General features: G+C 42.4%; 2 non-coding genes across 2 annotated transcripts; both read left to right on the top strand.

The window, feature by feature from the left end:
- Positions 1-5,087: 5,087 nt before the first annotated feature.
- TRNAC-GCA lies at positions 5,088-5,159 on the top strand. Its single transcript has one exon. It is a non-coding gene; the product is annotated as a tRNA-Cys (tRNA).
- Positions 5,160-7,736: 2,577 nt separating this feature from the next.
- Positions 7,737-7,808, top strand: TRNAC-GCA. The gene has a single exon. It is a non-coding gene; the product is annotated as a tRNA-Cys (tRNA).
- Positions 7,809-8,803: the final 995 nt, after the last annotated feature.

Raw genomic sequence — 8,803 nt, 5'->3', positions numbered from 1 at the left:
TTAAGGGGTATAAAGTGATATCTCGTTATGGTTTTGGTTTGCATTTCTCTTATGATTAGTGACATTGAGCATCTTTTGCCAGAACATAGGTATCTATAAGAAAAAAAAATGTTGTGTGGAATGAAATGAGGAAAAATTAGGGTAATAAGGCTGATGATAAATCTTGTGCCCACAGTAACATATTCCCTTTCTTTTTATTTTATTTTATATTTTTAAAAGATTTTATTTATTTATCTGACAGACAGATCACAAGTAGACAGAGAGGCAGGCCGGGGGGTGGGGAAGCAGGCTCCCTGCCTAGCAGAGAGTCCGACACGGGACCCGATCCCAGGATGCTGGTATCATGACCCGAGCTGAAGGCAGAGGCCTTAACCCACTGAGCCACCCAGGCGCCCCTTCCCTTTCTTTTTAATCACTTTTTTCTGCCATCTTTGGACCATCCTCATATTTTTGACTAGAAGCTAAATTTTGAATTTGTGAGTCACACATTGTTGGGATTGGAAAAGATTAAGGAGATCTTCTAATGGCGACATCCCCATTTTTGAGTCAAGAAACCTGAGGATGAAAAAGTGAAAAAGAATTCAACTAAGAAAGAATATAAGGGGGGAAAATCCTTAATATAAGGGGAAAGAGCCTTCTGATTACTGAAACTTAAATTCTAATTCGTTCCCCTTATGAAATAGTCCTATGGGATCTGGAAATATCAGGAAGGTTCAGTTTCTAAAACTCTGTGATTGAACATATTTTGAATAATTGCCACAGTTTTCCCGTTTCTGCAAGATGTCTTGTGCTGTCATCTCCTCCTCTCCTGTAGCTTTGATGTAAATCTTTGATGGGCTTTGGAGCTCAGGTGAGATTGTTTGGCTTATATACCTTTCAATTAAAACACATATTAACTTTTCCTTATGTTTTGACAATGAGAACCAGTTCACATGTTTGACATGATGATAAAGGGAAGAGAAGTTAGGTCAATTCAACCATCTTTCCTGATCCCCTAGCTTGTAGGTAGGGCAGGTGGTGTTGTTCTGTGCCTCTTGAGGTATATGAAAGCTCAACAAATATGGCCAGTATCCTCAAGGCCAGTGCAGGCCCAACTATTCTTCCCAGAGTCTGCTGTGTATACTAGGGTTCTCCTGAGAAACAGAACCAACAGCTATATAAATAGATTTATTACAGAAGCTGAAAAGTCCCAAGATCCGTGGTCATCAAGCAGAAGACCCAGAAGAGCTGATGAGTAGTTCCAGTCTGAGTCCAAAGACCTGAGACAAAATGGTGTGAATACCAGATGGAAAGACAGCAGGCTCAAGACCCAGGAGCTGATATTTCTATTTGATTCTGAAGGCAGGACTAGACTAATGCCCTAGCTCAAGGAAGTCAGGCAGGAGGAGGTCCCTGTTACTTTTTCTTCTTTTCAGGCCTTCAGTGGATTGGATGAGGCCCATCCAAAAAGGGAGAATCCATCTGCTTTATTCGATCTCCGATTCAAAATGTTAATCTTGTACAGACACACCAAGAACAATGTTTGGTCAAATGTCTAGGCACTCTAAAACCATCACACTTTTTTTTTTAATTTTAAAAGATGAAATTTTATTAGATAAGTAGCTTGAATGACATTATAAAGAGAAGTGCATTAAAAAATACCAGCAGTACAATCTCTTCAACAATTAAAGTGACAGGCTAGAAGTAAAAAGTTAACAGAACCACAGAAACATAACTGGTTGCTGGCAGTCTATATTCTTCTTCTTTGCTTTAATGAACGACTTGTCCCCACATCTTCCAGCTTCTCTTCTGGAGGTTTGGGCACAGATGAAATGACCTCTTGAAGTTTATTCCGACTTAAATTCTCTGTTGTATTCAACGAGTCGTCATGCATGTCCACTTTAGGTATGTGAGGTAACAGAGGCCCAATCATAACCTCATTACTACTCGTGCTTGTTCCGAGAAAAGTTCCAACTTTACGATCATCTTCTCTTCTTTTCCGCTCCTGCAGCTGTGTTGTCCTAGGCATAAATCTGTCAACTGCCTCTGAAGAAGTAGTAGCCTTCTGTGCACCAGGGCAGGCCAACAAATTTTTAAAAGGTTTCATTTGTATCTTCTGTGAAGAGTCATTGTGCATACAATGCTCCACTGTTCCAGCACGGTTTCTACCATCCCGAGAGGAGTCTGATGCCCATCCCATATGTTCCCCTGATGAACACGCACATTTTGAGGAAAAATAACATAAAGGCAATTCACAAGAATAAGGAAGACAAGGATCGGAGTTGCCAAGTTCCAAGAAACCCTTGGAAACCAAGGGTTTCCAAGATGACTTTGGGGACACATGGACATATTTACCAGCTGTGTGACTTTGGGTAAGGTATTTAACTTCACTGTGCCTCAATTTCCTCATTGTAAAAGTGGTAACAGTTCTCTCACTGAGTTGTTTTAAGGATTAAGTGAATTAATATTTGTAAAGTTCTTAGAACCAGGCATGGCAAATTATAAGTGCAATATGTGTTTAATACAATTTTAACACATTTCAATAGCTTTGTATTTATTTTGATGTGTAGTAGAAGGAAGTACAATTGGCATGATTTCAAGGATATTTTTGCATAGGATGAGGCGAAATAAAAAAAAAAAAAATGGTAGGTTGATTTTAAGACAAATAGTAAGTAAATACCGGTATGGTAGACCTTGTGATAGGGGAAAGTGAATGATTCAGTTTGGGAAATACTGTAGATGAGAAAAAAAATAAGATAATATGTAGGGTAACCAATGAAAGCCGGTTTCCTGGGTGAGTTCATGGAACACGAGACCCTCAGTGCTGAAACCAGGAGAATCCACAGCAAAACAGGATATTTAGTCTACTTACATGTAATGTGGAATTGGATAACATTTCTGGACATTAGAGACCATTTGAAACCCCATTTTCCTTTCCAACTAATGAACTCTTTTTTTTTTTTTAAAAAGATTTTATTTATTTATTTGACAGAGAGAGCTCACAAGTAGGCCGAGAAGCAGGCAGAGAGGTAGGCAGAGAGAGGGGAAGCAGGCTCCCCACTGAGCAGAAAGCCCGATGCAGGGCTCAATCTCAGGACCCCGGGACCATGACCTGAGCCGAAGGCAGAGGCCCCTAACCCACTGAGCCACCCAGGTGCCCCTCAACTAATGAACTCTTGAGCTGGGCTAGACGCGGCAATTGGTTTACAAGTAGATGCTCATAAAATTTCGACAGAGCCACTGGCATTTGGATCATAGGAGGACAGTGAAGTTGGTTGGTACATATGAGAGACAGTTTTGTTTGACAGCTCAATAAAGGAATCAATAAGATAGAAGCAGCTCAATCAGTCAGCACCAAGTGAGCAGTTTCTTTTCTTCTCTTCTTTATCTAAATCATGTGATTACCCCCTGCTGCTTTCTCACAAAATCCTGTGCTTTCCCCACAGGAGCAGGACCCTTTTCTTACTACTCGATCTGGAATCTGTGAGTCCCTAATTACAACTCTGATACTCCAAATAAAGGCCTTTGTTCTTTTTCAGTTTTCCCTCTTTTTTTCAGTTGACAGTAAATTTGATATTTATCCCACAGTCACACATTATATCTGGCTTGGGGTTCTCCAAGGAGCTGGTAGTAGGTGGAACCTTGGTTCTGATTTTGCTTTGGTATGTCTGTGACTTTGTTTGTTTATTTATTTATTTGAAGATTCATCCATTTATTTAAGAAAGAGAGAGAGTGAGCCAGGGTAGGACAGAAGGGAAGAGAGAGAGAATCTCCAGCAGACTCCTTGCTGAGCTCAGAGCCCAATGCAGGGCTTGATTCCAGGACTCTAAGATCATCATGACCTGAGCTGAAATCAAGAGTCGGACACTTAACCAAATGAACCACTCAGATATGTCTGTGACTTTAAACAAACAAGAGTCCTTAGTTTTCCTCCATCTGTGTCTTGGTCTGCAAAAGAAGTGGTTGGGATAAATGATTTCCAAACCCTTTTCAGTGTTGGTTCTTAGATATGAAGCACACATTACATCTATTGCTGCTAAAATCTCAGCTCCACTGATGTTCTAGGTGAGAAAAGAACAATGAGCAAATCGTGCATTGTGATTCCTTTCTGGGCTCTCAAATCCAACCTGGGGCAGAGGAGAAAAAGAATAGAATGGAGTTTCTCCCCTTTCCTGAACTCCCAACCAACCACAGCCCTTACATAAAGTAGCCCAAACTTAAGATCCTTTGAAAAGACCTGAAAAAAGTATGTGGTCTGAGAAATCAGCAGAAAAGAGACTTTTCAATAGGTTTAAACACGCCAGATTTCCATAAGATGGACTTGAACAGTTTATTAGGATGAGAGATGTCTTCATATAAAGCCACAAAATATACGTGACTTTAATTGAGGTTGTTTTTGGAAGTTGAAAAGGAAACTTTGGTGGTAGGTAGGACCAGGATAAATAATTTACTTAGTTGATTAAAGGCTCTTGTTTGGAGCCTTTTTTCTCTTCATCAAATGACCTTTTGGAGTTGACAATATTCCAAGTTCCAGGCAAGTTATGTTACATAAGAATGTAACTCACTGACCATCTGTTTTTGTAAGATTAAAATCATCTTACAGTCATGGCTTGGAAAAGCTAAATCACACCCATTATATTATTTATGCATATTTTTTCCCAGAATCAATTTAATGTAACAAATATCTATTGAGGGCCCGTTATGATCTTAGTTCTGTGAAGTCATGAAGAGGAATGAGAATTTCAGTTGCTAGGAGCCCCGGCTCTAAAGGAAGTGTGACAAGAATCCAGTCATCGGCATTATATTGATGTTGCCATTTGTGGAAACCCTGATGATTTTTACCTGGCACTGAGATTCGCTTTATGTGAGATAGGGTAAACAGAGAGCCTCTGGGTATTGGGAAGTCTAAGAAGAGTTTCTGGGCTCCAAGGGCTTCATTCTCAGGACTCCTGTCTTTTTTCATAATAAACTTCTTCTAACGCTTGTAATGCCCAGACGCCTTCCAGGCAGCATTCACTCTAATTTTAGCTCCCCTGAGTCATTCATTGGAGGTTTCAGAACCAGCGAGTTGAGAGAGAAATAGACTATAAAAACAAGCTTATATCACTGGGGGTATAGCTCAGGGGTAGAGCATTTGACTGCAGATCAAGAGGTCCCTGGTTCAAATCCAGGTGCCCCCTGTACATTTGAGTTTTTGCTTCAGGAGAATATGAATTAACTTTGGCTCTATTATTTTCCATAACTCATGGCAGAATGATAACTAATATCCTTTGTGTATATGCCAGGCACCAGTCTGAATTCTTCACATCAGTTCTGTCCTCTATTTCTCTCCAAAATTTTACAAGATACATACGCTACCATCAGTATCTTCATTTTACATGAGGAGACAGAAAGACTTGGAGACTCTTGGTAATTGGCTAATGGTCGAAAATATACAAAGAGAAGGTCTAGGATTTGGACTCAGAACACACATTCTCAGTGACTTCATGATGTTACTCATACCATCTTAGTGTTAAAAGTTTTGTGACAAAATTCCACTTGGCAATTCTCCCAAGGTGCCAGAACTGTCCATCTAGTTTTAGAAACTTTGGGCTGCAGGGTCAACCCAGTGATTTAGTGACTGTGCCCACACTGTAGCAGCGCCCTAGGAAAGTAAGTCTTCATTCACAAAACACTGCTGGGGTGAGCGTGAATGGACCCGAAGTATAGGGAGCTGCACTCTTTCCCTGATCTAAAGCTCTGGGAATCTCTATTACCTTTCTTCCTCTCAATCCTTTCCTTCAGCCCCACACTCCCACCGTGGGTGCCTTTACTCAGAACCCAGGTGCGGGCCAGAGGTCAGACTATTGTCAGAGTCCAACCCCTGCCCGCAGCCCAGGCCATGCTGCATCTCTAGAAGAGCCTGAATAGCACAGAGCACCAACTGTGAGCCAGGACTGTGCAAAGCGGGAACCCAAAGGTGACTAAGGCACGGCCCATGGCGTCAGTGCACTGTCTACCAGGAAGCACGCCCGCAAATACACAATCAGAGGGACAGGACATGCAGGGAGCTGTGCCAACGTGGGGCACGCAGAGGAGGCAACCATGCCTTCCATCCAGAGGAGGGGAGGTTAAGGGAGGCTTCCTTGAATTGCTAGTGGCAAATTCCAGTTTCAAAGCTGAATGATATTTCATAGGACTGAAACGGAGCGGAGGAAGGGCCGTGTGGAGGGGCGGCTGAGTTGCAGGCAGACTAGGCTGCCTGGGCCAAGGCAGGTGGGGGCAGCTGGAGCTCACAGCAAGATACGGGAGTGTCAGCAGATGAAGTTGAAGGGGCAGATAGGATCCACGTGAAAAGAAACCTGCCCCTGGTGCCAAGTGACTCGAGTTTCTAGGGAAGGCATTTAAAGGGCTGTGACCTAGATAGACTCCATTTTAAACAGGCTGCTGTGGGAGCCGCAGGAGGGTGGCTGTGAGCGGTGGAGGCTGGAAGGCCATTTAGGGGGTGGTGGCATTGCCAGTGCAGGGGTGGGGATGGACCTAAGCGACGTCAGCGCTAAAATCAGCAATACCCAGAGATTAGCTGGAGCTGGAGAAGAGAAGGTGAGAGAAGCCCACGGCTGTCAGTGTTTTGACCGAATGACTGAGTACACGGTGGTGTCAGCAACCAAGATGGGGAGGAGGCTGATGGTATGGTTAGGGAGGCAGGCCTGGCCCTGAGCCCCGAGCCTGCACCAGAACCCCGGGCTTGGTACCTCCTATCTGTGTGACCGCTCTGTGCTTCTGTTTCCCTACCTGCAAAATCCATATGTGCATATTAATACCTGTTTTATGGCATTTCTGTAATGATCTCCTGGGAAGTTATGGGCAGAACCTTTAGTACTGTGTCTGGCAGGTGTCTGGTAAATATGAGCTGTTATTATGACAACAAAGCAAAATTAGGAAGAGGTGCAGGTTTGGGCTGGAAGGTGGCAAGTTTGTTTTGGGGCGCACCGGATATGAAATCTGAGGTTCTTGTAGGGCCTCAGAGGGGAGTGGCTGGGAAGGAGTATCTGGGTTCTCCGAGGGCTGGTGAGCTGAGGCTCTGGCTCTGTTCCCTCCCCGGCTTTATGGAGGCGACAGGCCTCCTCTGGGAGGATTTGTTGCAATGGCAGAGATTCCCTTGACCTTTCGTCTCAGTCTCAAAGATACACAAGATTAAAAATCCTCAGACTGGAATTGAAGGGAATGGGCATTAGAGGTATTAAAGATGAATTTTGGACTTGGGAATACCTCGTTGTTGTCATTGTTTGACTGTAAACTGTGACAGATTACCCTGAGTTGCCCTTTGAAAATGTGATAAAAACATACACAATATCCAATACGTGCACATACACACATCTGCCTACAATTTCAGAGTTATACCGGAACCTCTGAAGTTTCTGGATACCCAGTTAAGGTTCCCTCCCTGTCCAATCAATACTCGTTAATGACTCATGATATTTAAAACATTCATTGACGTGGGTGTGGGGGAAAAACACTAATTAATAGATGTGCCCAGAGATTTCTGGGCAGTTGGTATTGTATTTTAAAAACCGGGAAATTATACTGAGAATTACATGGAGTTTTAGGTGCTGGGAAGAGAACGAGTATACATGTTCTGGGAGCTGGTGTGTGGCTGGAAGGGAATTGAAGATGAATTTAAACCCAAGAAGAATCTCAGCTGTAAAAGGTATTTATGAAGGATGATGTAACTCATAAAAGGGAAATAAGTGTTTATGTGAAGCTCATTGCCATCAGGGGGTATAGCTCAGTGGTAGAGCATTTGACTGCAGATCAAGAGGTCCCTGGTTCAAATCCAGGTGCCCCCTCTGTGATCTTTTGCTCTTCTTGGCAGCCTCTTTAAACTAGGTCTAGGGTGAGGCAAGCACCCTAGGTGCCTAGGACTCAAAATTTAAGGCTGTGCTCACTCTCATTCAAGTAGAACCCTCCCAGTAGAGCCGTGTGCATGTAAATTCACCCCTCTTCCAACATATACACACATAAACAGTCATCCACCCAGAGACATATATACACACACCCCACACACCAGATGGCCCCCAACCACACCCAGACCCACGCAACATCACACAGACTCACCAACACACACACACACACACACACACACACACACACACGGACTTTCTCACGGATACCTTGGTTTTTCCTTTCTGTATATTCGATCTTACTAACCAGACCCTTTCTATCTTCCTTTCTCCAAACTTTTAACCATTTAATAGTTTGGATTTACAGAAGAGCAATAAAGCTAGTATACAGAGGTCTGGTATACCCTTCTCTCAGCTTCCCCTAATGCTAACAACTTGCAAAACCACAGCACATTCATCAAAACTATGAAATAAACATTGGTGCAACATTATTATCCAAACCTTAGATGACATTCAGATGTCACCAATTCTTCCACTAATACCTTTTTAGATATTAGTTTAGATACTGAATTTAGATATCCAATATCTAAATTTAGATTCAATTTAGATTGAATCCTGTTCCAGGATTCAATCCAAGATACCATATTACCTTGAGTTATAATGGCTCCTTAGTTTCCTTCAATCTCTGACACATACTCAGTCTTTTCTTATGTTGTTTTTTGTTTGTTGTTCATTTGTTTTTATAATCTTAACATTTTTGAAAAATCCTGGCCGGATATTTTACAGAATGGCCCTCACTTCTGCTTTGTCTGGTGTTTTCTCATGATTAGACTGAGGTGATAGATTATGGGGAAAAATATCAAAAAGTCATGTGCCCTTGTTGTCCTGTCTTATTAGGGGTAGAAGTAAAGCACTGCAAAAATTTAGGAGTCTGCTACATT

This window comes from Enhydra lutris, unplaced genomic scaffold, assembly GCF_002288905.1.
Source record: "Enhydra lutris kenyoni isolate GAN:26980312 unplaced genomic scaffold, ASM228890v2 scaffoldscaffold39, whole genome shotgun sequence".
Taxonomy (NCBI): Eukaryota; Metazoa; Chordata; class Mammalia; order Carnivora; family Mustelidae; genus Enhydra; species Enhydra lutris.
The sequence above is the reverse complement of the archived record's forward strand: the minus strand, read 5'-3'. Positions and strand labels throughout refer to the sequence as shown.